General features: G+C 42.6%; 1 protein-coding gene and 1 pseudogene across 19 annotated transcripts in view; one reads left to right on the top strand and one right to left on the bottom strand.

Moving 5' to 3' along the window:
- The window catches only part of Caln1 (calneuron 1), a 534,324-nt gene that overhangs the window by 286,213 nt on the left and 221,594 nt on the right, over positions 1-26,517 (bottom strand). The window lies entirely within an intron of this gene.
- On the top strand, positions 21,613-22,633 carry LOC101715519 (UBX domain-containing protein 8 pseudogene; annotated as a pseudogene).

Genomic DNA, 26,517 nt, shown 5'->3' with positions numbered 1-26,517 from the left:
CTACAACACATATGCATATCAAAGTAGGAAAAGGTTACTTTGCAGGTTACTGAATTAAGGTTACTGCACCTTAATTCAATGATCAAAGAAAATATGGCCAGTGAGGGCCAAATCACCAATATAGGTCACCTGATCAGAAACCATGAGGATACCCCATCATCACTCTCATGCCATTTCCACTGAGGCTGCATAATTTAAATCCAACCCTAAGGAAACTTCAGACAAGTAGGAAATGAGGGACACGCTACAAATAGATGGTCTTTGTCCAGGGGGTGAATGTAAATAAAGCAAAACACCAAATTTAAGAAATCTTTTCAGACTGGAGGAAACAGAGAAGACATCACAGATAAATGCTACACATGATCCTGGACAGGGTGGTTCGGCTACCAAGAGAACTTCTGGGACAACTGGGAAATTTGAGTGAAGCCTATGGATGAGGTGGTGGCATTGTACCATGATAATTTCCTGATTCTGATTCCTTTCCCAAGGAAGGTCCATTTTGGAGTGGAAAGGTGAACTACCACAGAATACCGATATCCAAGATGACTGTGGACAGACAGTGGTAGCTGTTATAGTTTTCTTGGTTTATAAATACTTCCATGCACCTAACCCTTATAAGAACAAAATGTTCTCTGCAAGAACAAAATCAAAGCAACAAATAAGCAGAAGCCTTGATGACAACAGCTCTCTTCATCCATCCGGGGATCCAGTTTTCTGAGACTATCTGAAGTCTCAGAGTGGAAATCTTGCTTCACAGAATCCAAAGCTTCTGTTCTCAAACCTGATTCCTCTGGAAAGACTTTTCTCCCAACATATATTAATCAACTCACCAGCAAAGAGCAAACCAATCACACACTCTGCCCTACAAGGGGCTGTCATGGTGTGTATTTTAGCCCAGGCTGAGAAGCGAGTTAGTTAATCTTCAAAGAGGACGCCTGCCATCCCATTCAACAATGTGAGAAGCAATTTGTGTAAGGGGAGAAAAGCCATTTCAACATGAAAATTGGTTTCACGACAATACACCTGATAAAAACGGCACATAAAGGAACTCTTGGCAGGCCTGTGTCCCCTGGCCCCCCTCTCCCGAACTCATTACCCTTTGTCGCTTAGCGGAAAAGGAGGTTCTCTCAATGGAAATCGAGTTGGGACATTTCTTTACCTCTGGACCAATGAATCAGGACTGGTCACACATTCAATGAAAATACACAAAAGAAAGCATTTAGTCATTCTGCTCTTGTTACCTGAACACAGTCTAAAAGTTTCAATGTCACTGCCCATATTTCAATGTAGAAAACTCTCCCTCAACTTCCCCTCTTTCTGTTTAATAGTGCCTCCAACCCCCAAAGTCTTGTGTCCAAGACACCACATCTAACCACATTTCACTTCTGCATCAAATTCCTCACTGGTGCCCGCTTGCTCATTAATTCAATGAGCACTTGCAGTGCTGCTTCCAATGCCAGGCCAGGGCCTGCAGCTATGGGGCAAAGGCACCTGCCCTCTTTGTGTTTCAGGCTCTTGCCAGACAGGGCCACAGCCACCACTACACAACTGTGTGCTGTCCCTTCCCCATCATATCCTGCACTGACACCAGCTATGCACTGTGTTAGGGATGGGCCTTCTCTCTCAGGACTATGAATTAACTCCCTTTGTCATCATCCCTCCTGTGTAGGTGACAAACCCCTCTTTATTCTTTGAGATCACAGCCAAAGTCAGGTCTGCTGTGGAGCCCTCCATGGGCAGGGACAGGAGAAGAGCCCCTCTATTCCCTGTAATCCTGTGGGAATATTCCACCAGCATGGGTGAGAAGCAGGGACAGTGCGTTCCAGAGTGGTCAGGCCAGAGGCCCCTGGTCTCTGCTGCTCGTGAGAATGAGCCTCACACTTCGGGCACACGCAGTTCTACCAAGGGGTGAGAATATTTTCCTCTCCCCTTTGTCCAAGGAAGGTCAAAAGGGAAGACATCCCAGGCCTGCTGGGTGGGATGTGTTCAGTCTAGGACTCGCTGGCCTTGTCCAGAACCGGGCTGAGGATACCAAACACCAATAAGCTCCGCCAGGTGGTCCTTCACTCCAAGACGTGTCCCAGTGCAGCCCTGCCTCCAACTGCTCCTGAAGCTACTGGCCCACCACCTGCTCACCCACACTGCGGTGCTCAGTCAATGTCTGCTGACTGGCAGGAGAAGTGATAAACACAGGCAGGGCTGGGTGCACTGTGAGTGGCTGTGCTGGCTCTACACACCAATACTCGGTCGTCTCAGTGGGCCCACAGAACTGCATGGCAGGTGGAACACAGCATCCTGTCTGGCCTCATAATGTACAGGACAATCTAGAATGTGTCTTTATCTCTCTCCATGCAGTCCGGGGTGGGGGGTGGGGGACGAACCAGGGAATTGCACAGCCACCCATCCCAGGGCACAGGAACCTTGCTCTGCAGTCTTGTGGCACAGAGCCCCTTTCTGAATCTCCCTAAAAGGCAGGACACAGGCTACAGGCCTCCCAGTGTAGCCATGGCAGATTCAGTTTATAGCAGCACAAACTCAGCATAAACAGGTCCTGTCTGTTCACCTGACCCAAAGCCAAGGTCCCTGGCTCCAGCCTCACTAGCTCCTGGAGTCAGCCAGTGTGAAAGCCAATCTTCCTGCCTCTCTTTTCCAATCACAGACCTGGCTAGGAAGTGGGAAGACCCAGAGTTGAAGCTTCCTTCAGTTTTAGGTGCTGCTATAAAGGTCAGGAGACAGACTGCAGCTGTCTTTTGTTTAGCAAAGGATCTTAATAAATTTTTCGCATATGCAAGATGCACTCGAGCCTCAGTGAGACTGAGAAGATCTAAACTTTTTGAATAAGCAGAAAACTGAGTTTTAGAAAGGAACTGATCCAATTTCTGTGATTGTGGGTTTAAAGAAGCCAGATGAGGTCCTTGTCCTCACAAAAGTTATGTTCTAGTGGGTTAAGATAGATGAGTCAAAAGTAAATAAGAAGATTTCAGATAGTGACAAGTGCTATAAAAAATAAATAAACAAAGCTGGCAGCAGCTGAGGTGACTGAGACAGTGAGAAGTTCTCCCTAGAGACAAGCATCAAGGCTCTGAGCTGAATAAAAAAAGGAGCTGGAAACGCTGATCTAGTGGGAAAGCAACCTAGGTGGGGGAACAGCCAATGGGAAGACTCTGGAAAGGCAAGCTTGACCTTGAAGCATGGGCCTAAGAATGGCAGGACTGAAGCTTCAGTTTCCCCATGCATAAAATGGGGATAATGCTAACAACAACCTTGGTGTTCCAAGGACTCAATGATGTAAGACGTGTGAAGCACATGTGTCATAAACATTAGCAGTGGCCATCAAGGTGAAGAAGAAGAGGATGATGATGAGGAGGAGGAGGAGGACAATGATGATGTGGTTGTCATGGTCCTGCACTGAGGCCGCCACTCTCGGTGACACAAACATTAGCCTCTAGGCACCAAGCAGACCATACTTCCGCCCTGGGCCCACATAGCCTCCTGGTCCTTTTTGTCTTCCTGGTTGGATTTTCACAAGCTCATCACTGCCTGTAGGGCCCGGTACCCATTTGCCAGGCCTTCCATAGCAAAGTCCACAGACTCTGGCTCCAACAGCAGACATTTGTCACCTCCCTGTCCTGGGGGCCGGACATCAGAGATCAAGCTGTTGGCAGGTCTGTTCTTTCTGTGGGCTGTGAGGGAGACTTCCTCTCTCTCTCCCTGGTGTCTAGTGGTTTGCTGACAATCTTTGGAGTTGTCCCACTGGTGACCCATCACCCAGATCCCTGCCTTCCTCCTCATCATAACGAGATATTCTTCCCTTTTTGTTGACACGGGGTCTCATATGTAGTTCAGGCCAGCTTTGAACTCATGTGTACCCCAGGCTGATCTCGAACTTGTGGCAATTCTCTTGCCTCAGCCTCCCGACTGCTGGGATTACAGGTGTGCATCACCATGCCTGGCCATCACAATGTATTCTTACTGTCTTTGTCTGAGTTTTCCCTTTTTATAAGGATACCATTCATGGTGCATCAGGGTACACCCCAGTGACCTCACACAGGGCTCTCTCTATGAAGACTCTACTTCCAAATGGGCACGTGCTAAAGTAGTGGGGAGTTAGGACAATTCAGCCCCTAACAGACCCACATCTCACAATCACGAATCAGTCATTGCTCTTTTCACATCCACAGGCCCCTGTCCAATGCTAACTCTACTCCTACGTCCTGTTCCCCCACGCAAGAAACATTCTCGGGGTGGGTACAAGGCCAACCCCCAGGACCATGAGCGGATCCATGGTCCTGACCAGCAGATTTGCAGTCTTTCCAAAGCCTGAACTCTTTCTTTACGAAGAACAGGAGTCTCCTTCTGCCAAGACGACTATGGCTCCCAGGAAGTCACCAGGACATATCTGCCCATTTCTGTAGATGTCGAATTTCCGGTGCCAGTCCCACTGAGCTACCAGTCCTTACAAAGCTAGACCCTGGATGGTCCAATCATACAAAAAATGGAAGCTGACAACTGGCTCATTCACTTTGATTCATTCAGTGCCCTATCAGTATCCAGTGGCTGATGACAGGGTTTGACACGACCACCTGCCTGCTGGGAACTTCTCAGAAACCTCAGGTCTCAGCGGTCCAGGGCCCTGGCCATGGGGACAACACTGGGAAATTCATGTTTATGGTCTAGAAGCAGAACTTTAAGGTGCTTCCCAACAAAAGCTAGTACACACTGCCCTCAAGGAAAGAGCAGATTCCTAGGAAATTCCTAGTCCTCCAGCCTCAACTCCCACCACCCGCCCAGGAAAGGATTCAGACAGGACTGGAGTCTTTGCTCATGTTTTTTAAGGTTTTGAATGTGCCCTAAAGCTTTCCTAAGGCTCTGAACAGGTTCCCCTAGGCTTTATCTAAGCAGAGTCTGGTCCTTCTATGCTGGGGAAGGTTATCCAAGGTCACCCCTAGGGGGAGAGATAGTGAAATAAACAACTCCAAATAAGGTATTGTTTGTCCCCAGACTGTCCCTGGACACTTGAACAAATCAACCCAAATACACAGCTATTTTTTTCAGTGCCTAAAGCTTATGTCCCCTCATCACTGAGTATAAATCAAGACACCCACCAGAGCAAGATAAAAACACAGCAACACCCAGGGCACCCCAACCTAGCAAAATCAATCACTTCCTTTATAGATCAGTCTCGAATGGTGAACATTAAGGACTGACACTTCTTCCAGACAGATCTCGATTCTGTTCCATGGAATACAGTCAAATATCTGTCTCTAGTGTCCCCAGGCTGCAGTGGTCCTACCTGGCCCCTGGAAAATGTGTTCACTGTTCCAACTGGAGAGATCCTGCCCACGCTGCCCTCGAGGCACCTCTGGGGTGGTAGTGGCAGCTGGATCTTGGTCCAGAATTTTCTGCCTGCTGCCTCTACAGCACCAGGTTTCTAGAAAGTTGTCAGAGCCCACCCCAGGGTAGAGAGGTCTCTCCAGTGCCCTGGCACTGCCCCTTCATCACAACCACCAACTCAGCACTTTTGGCCAATGGTATGTGAAGGATGCCTTAAACACTTGTCTGGCATCAGTCTAGGAGTTGGTTCTGGCTAGACCAGGTTTTGGGGTCCAGAATGCTCTTTCACAGTGCGACCAGTTGCCCTGAGATGTAACTTTCACATTTCCAAGGCAACCTGAACCATCAACAATTCACACTTCCTAGTCTGGTGGAAAGACTTCAGCCAACTTCTCTGTGAATTAGACACTAGGATGGAGGTTGCTGAGATTGGATTCCAGGACGAGATGCCCCTGAAACTGTTGGAAATATCACATCCTTCAATCAGTAAAACATCAAGGTGCGTCACTGGAGGCTGGGGTTAGGAAAAGAAAAATGGCTTCAACTCCTGGAAAGATGTAATCATGGCTTAGAGTTAAACAAACCACTTCCTTTACTAAGGAGAATAATAAAAAAATTATGCAGATATACTACAAGAATGCCAATACCTTGTCCAGCACTGGCCAAATGCATTGGCCAAACAACATTACCCATGATCTTGTACCTTAACTGCCATTGTTCTCGATATGCATTTCTGATGACTGGTCCAGAGGGGTTACACATCCCCAAACAAGCTCAAGGAACAATTCTCAAGTACCCCAAATTACCCTATGGTGCCCTGGATTAAAGAAGCCAGAAGTAAGTTCACCTGAGGATTGGCTTGAGACGCTGGTGATCAACATGGATCTCCAGGCTACTCTGTGTGCAAAGGGCACTGAGCTCCTGCAACAGTAACGGCCTGAGAAACCTCTGCCCCTGCTGTGCTGATGTGACCACAGAGGAGCTCTGTCACAGACTAAAGTGTACCCCAAAACTCAGATGATGGAACCCTCCACTCCCCCACATGGCTGTATTTGGAGATAAGGCCTGTAGGGAGGTAATCGGGATTAAATGAGGTCACAAAAGAGTGCAGATTTAATCCAATAGCACTGGAGTCCTTGAAAGATGAAGAAGAGACACTGGAAGTGTGCATGTGCTCAGAAAAAGCCCGTGTGTTTTGGAACCTCATAATACTGGAATTTTGAACTGAAGTGGATTACCATTTATTAAGAGTCAGATACTTTTTATATAATTAATTGCTATATTATGCATCTTACTCTACAAATGCTATTATCAAAACATTCAATGAACTGCTTAGGGAAAGTATAGTGCTACAGCTCTGAAAATATTTATGAAATCTGGCTGCTTTTTAAAAAAAAAATATTTTAATTTCATTTTTAAGACTGTACCTGACCTATTAAAGTATATGTGTTATTACAAAAAGTAATGAGAAGTTATAATTAGCTCTTTAAAATTAAAAGAAGGAGGAAAGACCACAGGAGAGCTCTTCCTCTCTCTCCCTGTAGACCCAGAGGAAAGGGCATCTGAGGATACTGTGAGAGTGTCACCATTTATCTACAAGCCAGGAAACCAATCCTGCTTCCACCTTGTACTTGGATTTCCATCCTCCAGAGCTGTAAGAAAATAACTCTCTGTGTTTAAGCCAATTGTGGTCTTTTCCTATGGCAGCCTGAGCAGACTAAGACAGATTTGTGTTGAGTTTAAAAAATGAATGCCCCATTTGGCCAGACAAAGCCCATTTGTACCAGGGACACTGTAATGCCAGGGTAGGGACAAATGTACTAGTTTCCTGATTCTGCTGTAACAAGTCATCACTAACTTGGTGGCTTACAAGCCTCCTGTCAGATGAGCAGCAGCATTAGATTCTCATAAGAGCATGAACCCTACTGTGCAGCTGAAGGATCTAGGTGGCATGCTCCTCTGAATCATCCTGAAGTCACCACCTCCACCACTGCCACCATCACCATCACCTGAGGAAAAATCATCCTCCAGGAAACTGGTCCCTGGTGCCAAAAAAGACTGGAAATCCCTGCTCTAGAGGACCCTAATGCAGCTGGAATGTCCCAACAGTGTGGCACCAACATCTGTCATGGGTCACAACATGGCAGAAGGGTGAGAAGGGAAAAGCCATGTCCAGAAGGGGCCAAGCACATGAGGGGCTTGCTTTGTAACAAACCACTCTGATGAGAACTAGTCCAGTCCTACAAGAACTACATTAATCCCTTCCAAGCCAGGGCTCCAGTGACCTAATCACCTTCCTCTAGGCCCCACCCTTAAAGATTCACTGTCTCGAGGGCCAAGGCTCCAGCCCATCAACCTGTAGAGGACACATTCATGCCACAGCAAAGGTGGAGCTAACATCTCTGCCCTACGTGCCCTACTGGCCCTGCCCTCACATCTGGGGCCTCAGATCTTCAAATCACTAAAAGACTTCAAATTACAAGGCATTTCATGAACTGCTAAGTCTGTGTGAGGAGCTGTGTTGGCCGTCAAGAGGACACCAGGGTTTCTGAGACACAGCCCGTGGCCATGGATGAGACCAAGATTCATGGAATGACATGAATACCACTCAAACTGATGGAATAATGAAACAGCATCCTAATTTGTTAATAAATACTAGGAGAATGAGGAAACAAATGAGGGGCACTCATCTGAGCTAAAGGCAGAGCTTGAGTAATGATGCAGGAACTAGTGGTTAGACCTAATTCATTCCTTCATTTACCCACACAGCAAATATGCGTCAGACACAAGGCAGGCCAAGTGCTGCACTCTACAAAGAGGTCCAACTCCTGATCCAGGGAGACAGATAATACAATAAAAAAGGAGAATAAGAGTGAGAGAAACCACAGTAAATATATCTAAAATTGTAAATCTATAGAAAAGGGAGCAATCAATTCTGGAGTATCTAAATTTTCATTTATTCACTCAGCTCATAATTCAATAAGGATTTGTTTCTGGGTCCCAACTGCATACCAGGCTCATGGTTGCTTACTGGGAATAAAGTAGTGAATCACCGCAGGACCTGAGCACAGAAAGGACAGGATCCATGTACAGGATGTGTCCAAAATAGGTACATCCACATCCGCAGGGACAGGAAGCAGAATGAGTCACTGACTAGGGCTGTGGAGGTTGGGAGGAAACAGGAAGTCACTGCTAATGGGTGTGGGTATTTGGAGGTTGGGGTGGAGTGATGGAAATATTCTAAAATTGACTGCGATGATTGTACAACTCTGTAAATATATTTAAGAAGATTGTACACTTTAAATATTAGGAAAACTGGTATAGGAAACTGAAGTCAATAAAATCGATTTTTAAAAGATCATAATGGTAGAGAAACACAATTAAGCAAGCGATGAGGTCTAAGATGGAGAAATCTGTGGGAGGCGCTCAGGAGCTTGTAGCAATGTCTGCTGGGAGAAGGTTCTGGAAAGCTTCCCAGAGGCAGCGCCTGCTCAACCTCAGCTGAAATGCACTTTATAGAGAAGGACTCGACAGGCAAGGAAAGAAGCTAAAACGGTTCTAGGAACACGGAAGGAAAGAAACACATGGTATAGCTGGGGAACTGACGAAAGTGCCAGAACTCTGGAGAAGAGTGGAAGGAGGAGCGGAGAGGAAGAGGGAGTGGGAAGGGGCACAGGCCGTTTCACAAAGGGCATCGAAATTTCCACACATGTGACTACACCTTAGGGGTAAAGGGAAACCATTTGAAGGTTTTAAGAGAGAGAATGTGTTTATTTTGTCACAAACGTACTGATAAATAAAAGAAAATGGCAGTCCTGAGGACCCTAGGCAGCACTAAGATGGGGAGAATAGATTGAAGGAAGCAAGATTAGAACTACAGGGAGACAGAGTAGGAAGCAATGGCCCTGGTCCAGGAAGAGATGACTGCACGTGGTGGACCCTGCACTTGCCTCCCTCCTAAAGTGCTCCCTGCCACCCAAACCTTTATCCTGCAGGCAGAACCTGCCTCCCACTGTGCCAGCTAGAAATGCCAGAAACTCACTGTCCCAGCTGCCTATAGCTAAAACACAGACAAATGACCCAACTGTGGTCCCTCGGATCTGATAAGAAAACCGCAGAGAAACTTTCTAGGAAGATTTTCTTCCTTCATAAAAAGTAACACAGGGCAAGACATGTCCCTCTCCTTTGCTTGGCATGAGGGTATCTGCAAGTGACGGCAGGAACTGTCGAAGCCACCTTGGGACTCTGAGGAATACCTCTGCTGATGCATTAAGCACAGTGGAGTAGAATGTTTGAAAACACTTGACCTTTGACAACATGTTTGATGCACTAAATGAATCCTGGACCAGCTCACTTGTTTCTTACTATGTAATATTTAAAAGAAATAAATAGAGCTGGGTGTGATGGCATAGCCTTGTAACCCCAGCACTCAGGGAGGCTAAGGCAGGAGGACCACAAGGTTGAGTCTACCCAGAGCAACTCAGAGCCAGGAGGCAAGAACCTGGCTCAAAATTAAAAATAAATTTTTTTTAAAGGTTGGGGATGTAGCTCAGTGCAAAGGCCCTGGGCTCAACCTGCAGTACCATGAAAGAAAAAAAAACTTCAGTGCTGGAGATGTAGCTCAGTGGTAGAGCATATGCTTAGCATGTGCAAGGTACTAGGTTAGATCCTTAGCACTGAAAAACTAAAGAAAATAAGAATGAATAAATAAATAAGAAGAAACACACAAAAATCCTCTGTGAGGTGAAGCCATTTTTGTTGGGTATTTTATTTATTGCAACCAAAACCATGAGGGATTTGACAGATGATGGCGGGATGTGACAATGGAGGCTTAAAACATATTTAGGGTGAAAATGGGTGCAAAAACATATCTAGGATGAAGCACTGGCAGGTTTGGTGATCAGCTGTTACTGGACATGAGGCAGACAGATGTCTTGGAACTTGGTGACCAGGAGCTCGATAGGTGAGCTGCCCATGGCAGAGTCAGGGAGCACAGTGGGCGATGTAGGGGTTCCTCTGGGATTTGCAAGGGATGCCATGGGAAGGGGCAGGAAGGCTGGGCTGGGAAGGGAAGAGAAACCCAAGCCTGCCAGGCCACAGATAAACAAAAATAGCAGAGAACCAAGTGCTCTTCCACTCAAGAGCCAGCCTGAGAGGAAGCTACTGGGGATCAACACTCCTCTCTGGGTTCTCAGGATGGACACAGGTAAGAGGTGGCCTTGTCTTTGTCACCAGCATTTAAGCAGAAGTTACCTTTTGTACAGTATCACAGTCAGCCTCTAGGGCACCAGTCCCCAAGCTTTTGGGTACCAGGGACCAGTTTTCTGAAGACAGTTTTTCCATGGACAGAGGGAGCCAGGGGTGGTTTCTGGATGAATCAAAGGACCTGGCAATGTAGATCCAGCACAGGCGCAGTTCACAGTGGGGTTCATGTTCCTATGAGAATCCAAGGCCCTGCTGATCTGACAGGAAGCAGAGCCCAGGAGTTGATGGGAGCCATGGAGTAGCTAGAAATAAAGATGAAGCAGCACTCCTCTCCTGATGTGTGGCCTGGATTTGAGACCCTGCTCGAAGGCACAGTAGCTGCATAACATGAGTGCTCCTAGATCCACTGTAACCAGGTAACCAAGAGTTGACTCACAATGCGGAGCACTGTGGTAAGGAGCTACTTCTTACTTCCCTTTAGCTTGAGATTCTGAGGCCTGGGAGGGGTAGGGATAGAAGACAAGACCCAAAGTGGACAAAGGGAGCTGCACCACGGGAGTAGCTCTGTTGCCAGTCTGGCCCCACAGCCAGTCCCAGCACCCTCCTCCCACAACCCTGCACCTTAGTTAGAGCCAAGAGAAGGTAAATACTCACTTCCCCAATATCCCTGGTATCTAGAGTAACCATGGAACCCAGTCTTGTCAAAGCAACTCAAGGAAGTTAGCTTTTGCTTTTCTTATGAAAAGGACAGACAAGGGTGGGCCTCTTGAGCTCCCTTTTCCCTCCCTCTACATAGTCACGCTGCCATGTGTGGAGCTTCAGGAATCATCCTAAGACCATGCAGAGAAAGGAAAAATGAGAAGATGAAATAAGAAAGTCCTGAATGATGCCATGGATCAGAGGAGCCAGAGTGATGACTTTCTACCCTAAGGTTTTCCGAATAAGACAAACCCATCCTATGTGTTTAAGGCACTGGTTTACGTTTACTTACAGCTAAATGTAGCCTAAATTATCTAGAATGTGGTGCTTGCAATGGTAGCTGGAAGTAACAGACCCACATTTGGGGAACGGGCTAAATGAAGGACTATTGAGTAGAGAAGATTCAACTATTTTGAGCTAAATAGTTGGGTGATTCTTGTAATGCCGTGGAGATAAATGTAGAAGCTAAGATACACATATGAGTGTACACACACACACACACACACACACACACAGAGTCATGGGCCACAACATTCTGGTCTGCACTAGAATACATAGATGGTGGCAGTCCCACAGATGACAGTGGAGCCAAAAAATTCCTATGGCCTGGTACAGCACAGCTGTCCTAACATGGTGTCACTCGCACATCTGTGGTGTATGCAGCACTGTGCTGAACTAAAGTACAATCACATGATACCTGATGATAACTCCATTAGTGGTTTATGTTTATGTATTTACTATGCCATACGTTTTGTCATTATTTTGGATTGTGCTCCTGGTGAAATATCTGCATGATGAAAAGTACAAAACACGGGTGAAAGAGATGAAAACAGACACAAAGACCTCCTGTTCATGGATTGAAGGAATGACTACTGCTGAAATGTCTGTGGATTCCTTGTAATACCAAAATCTCAATGGCATTTTGAAAGAAATAGAAAAAAAAATGCTAAAAGTCATATGGAACCACAAAAGACCCTGAAGGGCCAAAGCAGTTTGGAGCAAGAATGACACAGCAGGATGACTCATACTTTTTAAAATTCAAACTACACTACAAAGTTTCAGTATTCAAAACAATGTGATACTAGCAGAAACAAACAAAACCAGACCTACTGACAAATGGAATGGAATATACAGCCCAACATAGGTACCATCAACAGATCTTTGACCAGGATGCCAAAAACATACAATAGGGGAAGTGCAGATTCTTCCTAAGTAGTGTTGGAACAACCGGATATTCATGTGGCCTGGTGCCCAACACAGGAGTGTTCAGAGTTGGGGCCCTCAGAAAGGGATTAGATTACAAAGGTTCTGGCCTCATGCATGGATTAATCCATTTATGGACTCACAGCTTAATTGGTGTGGGGGCATGGCTTTTGTTATAAAAGTTAGCTTGCTCTCTGGTTCTTGGCTGCCATGAAGTGAGCCACTCTGCTCCACCATATGGCCCCCGCCATGATGATCTGCCTCATCACAGGCCCAGAAGCACTGGAGCCATGTGACCATGGACTGAACCCAGTGAAACCCTGAGCCAAAATAAATCTTTCCTCCTTGAAGTTGATTTTCTTGGTATTTTGTCACAGCAACAAGACATTGAAAAATACAATATGCAGAGGCATGAAATTGAGTCTTGTCTTATACTATAAACAAAAAACAACTCAAAATTACATTAGACTAAAAAGTCTATAGAGCCAAGGGAAAAAATCAATAAAACAACAAAGTAAAATAGAAGAAAAGATTTGCAAAACATATATCCAATAAGGGGTTGATAGCCAAAATCTATAAGGAGTGCACGTAACTTGAAAGTCAAAACAACAAAAGCAGCTGATTTGAAAGTGGACAAAGGAATTAAATAGATCTTTCTTTGAAGAAGACATACAAATGGCCAGCAGGTACATAATAGGTATCCAACTCAGTATTCATCAATGAAATCCAAACTGAAACCTATAAATAGATAGATGGCCTTAAACCTGTTAGGAGAGAGAAAGAGAACAAATGTGGGTGAGGATATGGAGAAAAGAACACCCTTATACACTATGATTATGAAGCTACTAGGCAACACAGTGAACAAGTTATTTTAAAAATTAAATAGAACTATGTGATCCAGCAGTCCCACTGCTGTGTATACCTACAAAAGAACTGAAATTAAGGCTTGAAGAGATATCTGCAGCACCGCAGCATCATGCTTAATGAGCAGGACATGGAAGCAACCCTCACTGCCTATTAATAAACAAAGAAAATTAATGGATAAAGAAAACTGAGTATACACAAATGATGGAATATTATTCAGCCATTATAAAGGAAGGAAATTACATAATTTGTGTCAACGTGGATGAACCAGAAGGACATTATGCCAAGTAAAGTATGCCAGATGCAGAAGGGCAAATACTGTATGCATGCATACAAGGAAACCATTGTGATCCAACTCAAAATAGAGAGTAGGTGATTGCTGGAGGCTGAGGGGAAGAAGACATGGAGAGGTATTAGTCAATGGGATCAGGGTTTTAGTCACACAGAATGAATAAGGCCTAGAGATCTACAGTACAGAATAGTGCCTAAGTTAAGAAGATTATGCTACATCGTTACTTATATATACCAGCATTACTATATTATATACTTGAACTTTTGCTAAGAGGGCAGATCTTACACTGTGTTCTTATCACAAACAATAATAAATAAATAAAAAGTGTTAGCTAGGCATGGTGGCGCACACGCTTGTAATCCCGGCACTCTTGGCTGAGGCAGGAGGATTGCAAGTTTGAGCCTGTCATGGGCAACTTAGCAAGACTGTATCAAAATAAAGAAAGCCTTGGAATGTATCTCAGTGTGAAGGTCCTGGGTTTAATCATCAGTATAGAAGGAAGGAAGGAAGGAAGGAAGGAAGGAAAGAAGGGAGGGAGGGAGGAAGGAAAGGGGAAAAAGGGAACAGGAAAGGGAGAAACCCACAGTCACTGTTGGAGACGTTAATAGTCATCTTTGGGAATTCACAGAAAGGAGAGGGGAGGAGGGAGAGGGGAGAGCAAGCACTGCATGATGACAAAGGCAGAAACTGGAGTCATGCAGCTGCAGACCAAGGAGGGCCAAAGACTGCAGCCAACTAGCAGAAGCTACTGAGAGCCAAGGGAGGACGTTCTGCTACAGCTTCTGAGGGAGTGTGGTCCAGCTCACAGGCTGGTTTTGGACATGAAGCCTCCAGACCTGTTTTAAGCCACCTACCATCGTTCACAGGACTCAGCTGTGGTGCCCCAAGAAGTGCACAGACTCGGTGACCCAGTGTGTCCACAAGAGCGAGTGGCCACATGGGCTACAGCCACGTAGCCTCATCCCAATGGACACTAAATATCTGCACATCTTACTGTTTCCAAATCGGCAATGAAGAGAAGTATAAGCAGGGAAGCAGGTGCCTTACCAAGATAGCAGATTAGAGACCCTGGTAGCAAGCAAGTATCTGGCCACCAGAGCCTACTGTTTTAAATCTCTTCAAAGCAAATGCCCATAAGCCTGGATCTAACAAGGACAGCAGGACCCAGAACCTGGAAGCGATAAGAATTATCAGACTTATACATGGTGTCTAAGTAAGATCTTTAGCTACACTTAAAATTGCCCGGACACAAATAGAACAGCAGCCATGACAGGAATCTCCTGGTAGAAAAGTGTATCCTAGACACAGTGTGGGGGAGAAGCGTTATGTGTTGTGTGCAAGGTGCCAAGTGGGCACAGGGTGGATTGTGACAGATGGCTGACCTAGCAGACATTCCTAAGTCCTTTCTCTGTACCATCCCTTATTACCAAGGCCACAAAACTAAATGCTCACTTTTCCAGCCTCATTTGCAATTAGATATACCCACATGATAAAGAACTGGTAAATAAAAACATTAGAAGAAAACTTACATTCTCAAAGACTCTCAGGAGTTGAAAGTGTTTGTCCTGGTCTTCTCTTTGAGATGCTTCAGATGTGTGTGTGTTGCCTGGAACTGAGGCAGCCATCCTGAGGCCATGAAGCAATAATAAGAAGACCAACGGCCAACACCCCCTTATGGCAGGGCAGAATGCAGAAAGGGCATGGAGAGTTTGCTTTGTCGGCTATGACTTGTCCATCTTCAGCTTTCTTAAGTAAATAATAACTGCCATTGTGATCTATGCCATTGTTCACTAAGATTTCTATTACTTGTTGTAAAATGCATTTTAATTGATAAAATTAATAACTCCATCCCTCCTGAGAATTCTAGCAAATAAGAGAGGAAGATGGAACGAGGGGTAGATTGATCACAACTGAGTTGTAAACATCCTGAATTTTCTATAAAGGCGGTGAACAAATCTAAGTTCACTTGTTGGCAACCTCCAAACTTTACCAAAGTAAAGGTAAAGTGATTAATAATAAAAGAAGGTGAAGGAGACATACACTAAGAATTGTTAGCATTCATTGATGGCTTCCTGGGTTCTAAGACATTAACATGCAATGCAATATCATTGTAGACAGACTCTAGTGATGCACTCAAGAAACAACACCAGGAAGTATGTCAGAGTCAACCAAACAGTAATAGACAAATAGGAAAAGAAAGCCAGACTGAGAATCAGTAGACTCCTAGACTCTAGGTCTGATATCTCCAGTCATGTGCCCTATGAATTTGGAGAATAATTTAATGTCTCCCGGCTGGTTTTTCTTCCCCTCAAGGCAGATGTTGGAGACACTCACCCACTGGGTCCACTTGATATCTAACATTCAGTTTGGGCCAATTAATTTAGTCCGGGTCAAGTAAGTTGGTTGAATTTTAAAGAATTCATGAAATATTTATGAAACATCCTAGTCATGTCAAGAGAACTATAGCAATTGACTATCCTGAGCTCTTGGCAGAAAATGATCAGGGCAGGGTACAGAAGACAGGAATCTGCTAATAAAAATGGAAACTTCTTAAAAGTTCTCAAGGTACTGACACAGTAGTTGTGAACCTAAGGAAAGAATGACTGTCCAGGTAAAATGTGGATTTGTTGTCACAGTTATACAATCTATATTAATGGCCAGAAGCCATTTTTATTCTATTTGAAGATTCCATTGTTGGAGACCAGAGGAATTAAAGCCTAATTGGCCTCCTCTGGGAGCACAAAGGAGAAAGGCTGCACTCAGGGGTGACGGCTCATTGCAGGTTCTAGGGAAAACTTAGGACAGCTGAGGTGAAGTTGTTTACCAGAGCATGTACTAATGATACTGGAAAGCAGATGAATCTTGTGTTACTTTGATTGCTTGCGCCCCTGCTTGGTTGAATAAAGGTGAGATGAGCCAGACATGGAGGCTCCTCGGCCTACTACAGGTGAGCGCCCCCTGGCGGCTAGCACGTTAAACTGACTCCGTTTCTCTGTCATTTATCCCTGAAACACACACCCCACAACCCTGGGTTAGGCAGCACAAAGTAGCGCGTGTAGGTTCAGGAACAAGGCAGGCAGGGTGAGTCAGCTACAGGTGGCACCCAACGTGGGGCTCAGGACCCACAGCTACAGTTGGCACCCGGAACAAGGACTTGAGACCAGGTTCACCTACATTCCATGATTTTTTTTTACAGCAAAATCTCCCTTCAAATTAATTTCTCTCCTGAAGTTAACCTTAAATTTAATTTACATTTTCTCAACACTTTTTTTTTTTTTTTTTTTTTGCAAACAAAGAGTAACTTGGTAATAAACTGTGAGGAGGACTTTGGATGAAATATCCACGAAGACAATCCACAAAGTCGATAATCTTCAGGGCAGAGAAGAAGTTGATATTTGTGAAGAACTGAATAAATTTTTTAAAAAGTTATTCAAGCTGTAGAAAATTACATGTACTCATATTTATGTTTAGCATCAGTAGTAAAATTACATTTTCTCCTGAATCTACAGCTCAGGGCTTTAAAATATAGATCTTTTAAAATGCACCAAGCAAAATTCCAAGGATTACAAGAAATGTTTTATTTATAATGTTTGCATGAAGCTAGAGCTGTGCCCATCTGTCTTTTCCAATATATTTTCAAACCAAATTTATAGACTATAACTAGAAAAGCAAGAGTGTTCTGACTCTTTCCCAGTTTAATTCCATTATCATATTTTTATTTGTTATAAACTGTGGTACACTCAACCTCTCTGCCCTTCATTTGTCAGCTTCACAGTGTTAACTTTTATATCCTTTTTTCTAATAAGTTCTTCAAGAACAGAGACAAGGATGTCTACTTTTTCCATCACCCACTCCCTCACATTTAGACATACTTCATTTGGTAGGAGATAAATAAATAACTATTGAATGAAAGACCAGACCTCTTATTGTACTACATCTCCTTCTCTCATATGAATATGAGGGTATAAAGGGTAGAATAAAAGAGAGATGATGGAAAAAAGAAAGTGGACTCTGTGGGTAAGGGAAGGGGATGTAGAGATGGGGATGAGGGAATCTGGGAAGGGGAGAAAGGGAGGTAAAAAGGATCAAGCTTCTATTTGTCTATATACCAATTCCCCATGACTAATGTATTGATTATGTATTCCAAACATAGTAATAAAAAGGAGGTGAGGGTTTACAGGAGGAAAATGTTCCCCCCGAAAGTGCAATTTCTCATGCACTCTGTATGGCTCTCCCTTACTTCTGGTTTGCACCTTCACTGAATTCCATTCTCTTGTCTTCTAAGGCCTTAATAACTACAAAGCTGCTTAAGAAAGCATTTCATGTTCTCTTAGCAATCGCCATTTAGTCTTCAATCACAAAGAAGTCCGCTACAAGCCAAGGAGAGGAGAAGGTGCTGCAATCACTTGTAAAACAATCTTCAAAGGATTTTAAGTTACTCAACCAAAGTTTCAATGTCAGGTTGAAAGGTTTTCCTCAGGGTGTTGTCCCTGTCCTTCCCCCAGAGAAATGGAAATACCCAGCACAAGGAAGAATTCCAGATTCTAAGTTCCAAGCTGGGGTCCCTGAGTAGTTCTCAGTAGAAGTTAAGTCACCTGTCATTGCCATGTGGGTATCAGGACAAAAACAACCAGAAAACCAGATACGTGGAGGGAGATCGTTCAGAGAAAGACAACTGCTGTTTTGATTTGAGATCATTGTGTAACTGAAGAAGAATAAATACTGGAAGCCCATACCTGTGGGAACAATGAGTAGAATTTCACAGAGGCAAGATTAGATATTGGTTGGTTTAAACTTCTCACCCTAAACCTCCAGAGGATAAACTGGTTTCCAATCAAATCCAAATTGAAAGCCAGGGATTCAGGCTTTATCCAGAACTACAAACCTCCTCTAAACGACTGAAAGTCTCCTGAAATGCATCCCTAAAATCCATGGTGACTGCTACAGAGTGGACAAATGCAAATTTAAGAATCAATGAAAGACATATGAAAACCTGCATTATTTAACCTATTATGTTCTCAGGAGAAATCGTTGCAAAACAACGTCCACAACCACACCTAAGAAACAAAACATGAAAGAAGAGAGCAAAAAGCTTTTTGAGGCTCCACCAGGCAGTAGGAACTACTGCTGTTATTTTAGCTTCAAAATTACAGTGTGTAGTCATCTTCATTTTATATATGTATTATTATATTCATTTTCCATATTAGTTAAAGTTCGGAGAATGTAAACACTGAAGTGCAGCTTAAGTATTCCTTATCCAGAATGCTTGGAAACAGAAATGTTCCAGGTTTCATATTTTTTCAGATATCGCAATGTTTGCAAATTCATAATGAGATATCCTGGGGAATGGACTCGCTGCTCAATGTGAAATTCATTTATATTTCATGTACACTTTATATACATGGCCTAAAAGTAATTTTATGCAATATTTTTTAACAATCTTGTGCATAAAAAGTTTTTTTTTTCCCAGTGCTTAAGAGTGAACCCAGAGACTCTGCACTAAGGCACATTTCTAACCCTTTTTATTTTTTTATTTTGAGACAGCCTCACATAAAGTCACCAAGTTGTCCAGGCTGGGCTTGAACTTCTGATCCTCCTGCCTCAGTGTTCCAAAGTACTGAAAATACAGGAATGTGCCACCACATCTGGCTTTTATAAAACAGTTTATGGTATGAAATTTTCTACTTGTGGCATTACATTGGCATTCTAAAAGTTTGGATCATGGAGCATTTCAGATTTTGCATTTTTGGATGAGGGATACAAGACCAACAGTAAGAATATTTCCCCCGAATACACAGAAGTCCTCAGACACATACATTATCTTTGATTCTTACAACCTTTCAATGAATCCATCCTTATCCTAATCTAAAGGCAAAGAAACAGTTCTGGCAATATCAAGAGATTAGCCCTGGCGTTTGTAGCTATGAAACAGCACAGTGAGCCACCAAGATGAGACTAGAAGACAGCCCAGCTGTGTCCCTGTCTTCTAGACTTGCTTTGTATTATTGATGACATTGTCACAAACTGACTCATCAGCAGGAGGACAATCTACTAGGAAGCAAACTCAGGGAGTTCAGCCTGATTGTGATTGGGCTGGAGCCTATGGAAAGACATCCCTTGTTCTTGGGTAGGAGGAATGAATACACTGAAAATGGCCATACTTCCAAAATTGCTATACAGATTTAATGCAATCCCAATCAAAATACCAATAGCATATCTCACCAAATTAGAAAAAACAATCCTAAAATTCTTTTGGAACCAGAAGAGACCTAAAATAGCAAAAGCAATTCTGGGCAACAAAGGCAAGATAGAGGGCATCGCAATCCCTGACTTGAAATTATACTACAGAGGGGAAGGAGAAAGGAAAGAAGGGAAAGGAAAAATTATGAGAAAAGAAAAAAATGGAAACGGAGTCTATGCAAATAGGGAAGGGTGGAGGGGGTGAAGGGCACACAGGTAATGGGGAAAAAATAAGAACCAAGACACATCATGTACAGGTACAAACACCCAATGATAAATGTAAACGTATTATATACCTAAAATGTACCAATAAAAGAATTTAAGGGAAAAAAAATCAGTAAAAAAAAAAAAATTATACTACAAAGCTACTGTGATAAAAACAACATGGTACTGGCAAAAAAAAAAAAAGCAGACCCAAGAATCATTGGAACAGATTAGAAGATATAGAAACAACTTCAAACACACTCAGCCACCTTATCTTTGACAAAGGAGCCAAATACCTTCACTGGAAGAAAGATAAACTATTTAATAAGTGGTGCTGGAAAAAAAAAAAATAAGCGGTGCTGGAAAAAGTGGCTTTCCACATGCCAAAGATTAAAACTAGACTCATATCTTTTACCATGCACTAAACTAAAATTGAAATGTATCAAATATCTAAATATTAAAACAGAAACACTAAGCCTGCTGGAAGACAGAATAGGTAGAACTCTTGAAGACACCGGTGTAGGCAAAGACTTTATAAACAACACCCTGATGGACAGGAAATATCATAAAGATTTATTTTAAAAGCAAATCAAAATGAAATGATTTATAAATGAATAGAACAAAATAAAAGGTCAAGAAATAGACCTGGCTATATATGGTCAATTGATATTTTACAAAGGTGCCCAGGTATTTCAGTGACAAAAAGAAAACGTGGTTTTTTTTAATAAATGGTGCTGCAACATTTAAATATCCACATGGAAAAAATAAACATTAATCATTGCCTTATTTCATATGTAAGAATGAACTCAGAATTGATTATAGACCTAAATATAAAAGCGAACAACTATAAAACATTTTTTTAATTAGAGAAATCTTTGTAATTTTGGAATAAATATTTCTTAGACTGGACACAAGCACAAATCATAACAGAAAAGAATATATATTATATATGTCATATAATCCTAACATAAAAATACACATACATACAGCTTTATAAAAAAAATCAGAATGTTTGTTCTTTGAAGGCCACTGTTGAAAAACTGAAGATACACCACAAATTGCAAAGAGAAAATACTTGCATTGTGTTTGCAGACAAAACCCTTACATCTAAAAGATATAAAAAACTCATACAGTTAAATAATAAGGAAACAAACCCAGTAAAATATTTGAACAGAAGGCTTTACAAATGAAGAAATACAAATAGCTAATAAACACATGAGAACACACATATCATTAGTCATTAGGAAAAATGCAAATAAAGTTAATTATTTGATTACACCCCCAGCAGAATGGCTAAAATCAGACTGGTAATGTCAGCTTTGGTTGTGAAACAAATAGAAATCTCACATGCTGATGATGGGAACATAAAATGCTACAACTACTTGGAACGCTGTTCGACAATTTCTTTAAAAGCTAAATATCCACCTACCATACAATCCATCCATTCCATTCTTAGGTGTTTTCCTAAGAGAAATGAAAACATATGTCTACAAAACAAGATGTGTAATGAATGTTCAAAGGCATTTTATTTATAATTCATCACAGATTGGCCAAAACCCCCAAAATAGCCATCAAAAAGTGAATGGATAGGGCTGGGGATTTAGCCCAGTGGTTTCACCACCTGCTGCGCAAGCGCAAGGACCCAAGTTCAATCCCCGGTACCAAAAACAAAACAAAACAAAAAAAGTGAATGGATAAATAAGTTGTAGAACATTCACACAAAGAAGATGGCATCTCAAAAACAAGCTAAGAGCCACCATGGCATCTCATGTGGTCATTGGCATCTGCTTGCTCTCTGCTCTCCCTCTCTTGTGTCCGGAACTCCAGCGTGGAATTCCCGAGATAGGAATTAAAGATTTCATTGTGCTGTGTGGCCGGATTTTCTTACTGCTTGCTCTTCTTACTTTAATTATTTCCATGACTACCTCATTGCTTAACTCATACAAATCTTCCCAAGTTTATGAGAAAGAAGATGAAGAAGAAGAAAAGAATGAGAGAAGACAAAATCTTGTGAGAAAAAAACAAGAAGAAGCACAGAGTGAGAAGGCCAGTAGATACACAGAAAACATTTTAAAACCTTGCCAGGAAATGAAGTTAAAAAAACTGGAAGAGTGCTTTTATCAAATGACGGGTGAAACCTGGAGGTTAACCAGTGGTCACAAACTTGGGGGTGATGAAGATTTGGTGCTTGAAAATGTGGGCCAGACATCTTTTGAAACATCAAACAGAGAAGCCGCTAAGAGATGAAACTTGCCCAATCCTTTAACCCAAGTTCCGCCACCTGCTGACCATCCCTTGCAGAAAGAGGTTCCTGACTTACCTGAAGAACCTTCTGAAACAGCTAAAGAAGTAGTTACTGTTGCTCTGCGATGTCCAAATGCGAGAGTCCTGAGGAGAAGGTTTTTTAAGTCTTGCAGTTCACAGGTTTTATTTGCCTGGTTGTTGAAAATTGGGTACCACACATCCCTATTAAGCCTTTTCACTTCCTTTCTCAGAAGACTTCTGGAAGTAGAGGGAGGCTGGTCACTGGCTGACACAGGAATAACTACACATACTCTACTCATCGTGGACAAGAAAGAACAGAGTAACTAGTAAAGAAATGAGAACTACCTGTTCTGCATTAAATCAGTTATACTGTGACCTAACAGTTCAATAACAGATTCTTGTTAAAATCATGCTGTACCTTGACTGAGCTTAAAACAGTAAACATTTTAAATTGATATACATAGAAATATATTGATGTAAAGGACTGAAAAAGATTCATTCCTGCATGTAAGTTTTGGAATGTGCCGTCTTATAATGTACCAAATAAGAATGGGACAACAATGTCTACAAGAAGGCAGTCCATTTATATTTCTTTCCAACTGCCATCTTTTCTCACTATGTTAAAAACATTTTTGGTTTCTGCCCCTTTAATTCTTAACCCACAGTGATTATTTTACAATTCATTCAGACCTTTCAAAATCATGTAAGTAGGAGTCTTTATTCTATAGTTATTTAAGTTTAAAAACTTAAGTTCTTTAAGTCTTTACTGTTCTTGTGAAAGGTATGTATTATTGTTTACTTGGCTGATGTCTATAATGTATATAATTTTACCTTGTATTAATTGCAACATTTACAATGTTCCAGGTGGAAAACTATGAAAGCACTGAAACACTGGTGAATTTTTTTACAGAAAAAAAAAACAAGCTAAGAGAAAGAAGCCAGACATTAGTATATATTAAATTATCCCACTTATGCAAAATTCTGGAAAGTGAAAACTAATCTTTAGTGACAATGCAAATCAGACTGGGACAGGAAGACCAGGGCATGAAGGGATGGATTACACATGGCATAAGGAAAGTTTTGAGTGTGATGGAAATCTTTTTGATATGGTCACTGTGGCAATAGTTTCATGGGTATGCTTGGTCAAACCTCAACACATCACACACTTTAAATGCATGCTGCTTAATCTATGTAAATGATACCTCAATGTACGTCATCCCTTGGTATCTCCGAGAGACCAATGGTCCAGGACACTCTACAGATAGCAAAATCTGGGGATGTTCAAGTCTCGTGTAAAACTGCGGTCAGGGATTTAGCTCAGTGGTTCCACCACCTGTCTCGCGAGCACAAGGTCCTGAGTTCAATCCCCAGTACAAATAAATAAATAAAATAAAATTGGCATAGTATTTGCATATAACTTATACATATCCCCCTATATATTTTGAATTATCTCTATATTACTTATAATACTAACACAATGGAAATAGTACATAAATAATTGCAACACTGTATGGCTCAGTCAATAATGACAAGAAAAAAGGCCGCCCATATTCAATATGGATGGAACTTTTTTTGCAAATAATTCCAATACAGTTGGTTGAACCCAGAGATATAGAGGTCTGACTGTATTTCTAGCAAGAATAAACCAGAGACATTTCAGAATAAGCTTGGGGTGTAATAAACCCATCATGTGAGGCCCAATGGAAGACTCCCAGGGAATACAGTCACTGCCCTGGGGCATCTGCAGGGCCCTCAGATGCAAGGCCCAGCTTCCAGGCCGCCACACTGCAAAGACCAGGAGGAAGTGGTGGGGAGTGAAGACAGCACACTTCATCTGAGAACCCAGAGTCATTCCCTAGCCCAGAAGAAAAACCCAAAAGAGTAGCTGCATGCTGGTGCAGGTTTCCTCGCTTCAGGAGGTTTTGCTGGAGACAGGGCGGCCCAGGACCTCACAGGGACACTGGCAGGACAGGAGAGACCAACCCTTAAAGCCTCTTTGCCAGACCTCTGCAAGACCAGAAGCTCCCCATTGTCTGTTGTTGGCCCAGGAAAGCCCAAAGCACCGAACTGTCTTGCTTTACCAGACAGTTTTCTCCACAGAAAATCAAAATGTCAAGATGGTACTGACAAGGAATTTTCCACTGTCTCTGTTTGGAGTCCCATCTCCTTCTTGCTTTTGGTCTGGGAACACTTGTACCAAAGAGGGATGTTTTGTGTTTGCTCTTTCCAAGAGCAGCTAGTCTGGAGTTTGCACTGACAACAGTGGCTGAGTGGAAGCACTACTGTAATTGCGATGTGCCGATTCTCAAAGCCATTCTTATATGACATCCTGCTGAAAGGTTTGAAGGAGGGATGTGTCAGTGCAGTCCTGGAGCATCAGGACAAACCAATGTTCATACATTCATTCCTTTATTCATTTGTTCAGCAAACCCCTGATGCGCCAGGACATTGCCCCCGGCTTTGACGGTGTGGGCCTTTCCCATTATTACTTCAAGAGCTCAATGTGACTTGGGCAGGAGGACACTGAGGGACAGAGACATGGGAGGAAGGTAAATACCAATGACACCTCCTCGACTCTCATGCAGACCTGGACAGGGCGTCAGGGTTAGACTGGCGAAGAGCTTAAAGTTTCAGTTCCTTTATGCCAAACTTTATACTACAATGAGACATTTGCTGACAATGCGGCCCCTATAGAGGAGAAAGTCATTTCCCAGGACCCGACAACCATGGCACCCAAGCTGCGAAGAATGATCAAAGAATAAAGTGAATGTGTACATCTTAAAATTTATATTACAATAATAGTGCCAAAAATGAGTGTGTTCAAAGGGAGGGGGAGTATGTTGAGGGGAATTCGTGGCAATGTGCCTTTTATGGTAATATATATATATTTTTTTTTCTTTCTTTCTTTTTTGGTACCGGGGATCGAACTCAGGTCCTTGCACTTGAGAGGCAAGAGGCAGAACCACTGAACTAAATCCCTGGCCCCTGGTAATATATATTTTTAATTTAAACACTCATAACTTTTGATCACATCTCATTGATCAACCATTTATGACAATTTCTGTCAAATAAAAACATTACAGTGTGTCCTGAATAACGAGGATACTCTTTATTCAACAGATCTGGCACCATGTAACTTCTGGCTCTTCCCAAAGTCAAAGTGACCACGAAAGATAAACATTTTGAATGGATTCAGGATATCAACACAGGCACGAAGAGACACTCAGGAAAGAGGACTTCCAGAATAGCTTCCAAAAGTGGCAAGAACAATGGAATAAGTGTGTTCAAGGAAAGGAAAGAGTATTTTGAGGAGGATTCATGGCAATGTGTCTTTCACTGTAATACATTTTTTTAATTTAAATATTCACTGTATTTTTAACCACACCTCATATTTGCTTTTTCTTCTCTCTGTCCGAGCTCTCTCCTGTGTGGATAGGTTGGCATCCCTTACTGCCTTACCCAGTGCTGAGCCAGCACAAGGGAAAGGGCTTCATTCTGGCTCAAGACCTTGTCCTCCAGCTGCTTTGCTCAGAGGGCAAAGGTAGCAGCCCATTGGGTCAGGAGCTTGATGTGAGGATTTTAACCAACACTGATCTCATGGGTCTCAGTTTGAAAAGTAACAGGAAGATGTGTTTGCACTTAGCTCTTCCAAGTCACATCCCAAAGGGGCAATGGAAAAACACTTTAGCTATTCAGAGACAGCATAAGGTCCTATGTCTCCTGGAAGTACAGACGTGACTCCTAGAAAAATGGTGTTATCAGACACAAAGGCAGAATCAGGCAGCAGACGAAAGACCCTTCCCAACAAACCAGACTGAGGCCATACTCATAAGTGAAATAAATAGGACACACGTGGAAATACCGAATAGTTTCTCTGGTGTGAGAAAATGAAAGGGTAAATACGGACTAAAAGGTATAATAGATAATGTGAAATAGGAAGAAAAGGGGCAAAGGGGAGGAAGAAGTGGGAGGGGTGGGGGAAGGGAAAGAAGGGAATGGAATTAATATGAGAAAATGAAAAAAAGGAAACAAAGCCTTTGTAAATAGGGAGGGAAAGAGGGGTTGAGGACAGGGGAATGGGGAAAAAATAAGAACCAAGAGAGATTAATTATGTAAAGCTGCATATTTCCAATGATGAATGTTACTATATTGTATACCTAAAATGTACCAATAAAATTAATAATTAAAAAGAAAAAAACAATGAGAATTGC

Source organism: Heterocephalus glaber, unplaced genomic scaffold (assembly GCF_053883595.1).
Source record: "Heterocephalus glaber isolate CG9 unplaced genomic scaffold, H.glaber_assembly_v1.0 deba00001610, whole genome shotgun sequence".
NCBI classification, from domain to species: domain Eukaryota; kingdom Metazoa; phylum Chordata; class Mammalia; order Rodentia; family Bathyergidae; genus Heterocephalus; species Heterocephalus glaber.
Note: the sequence above shows the minus strand (reverse complement) of the source record. Positions and strands in the feature narration are given on the sequence as shown.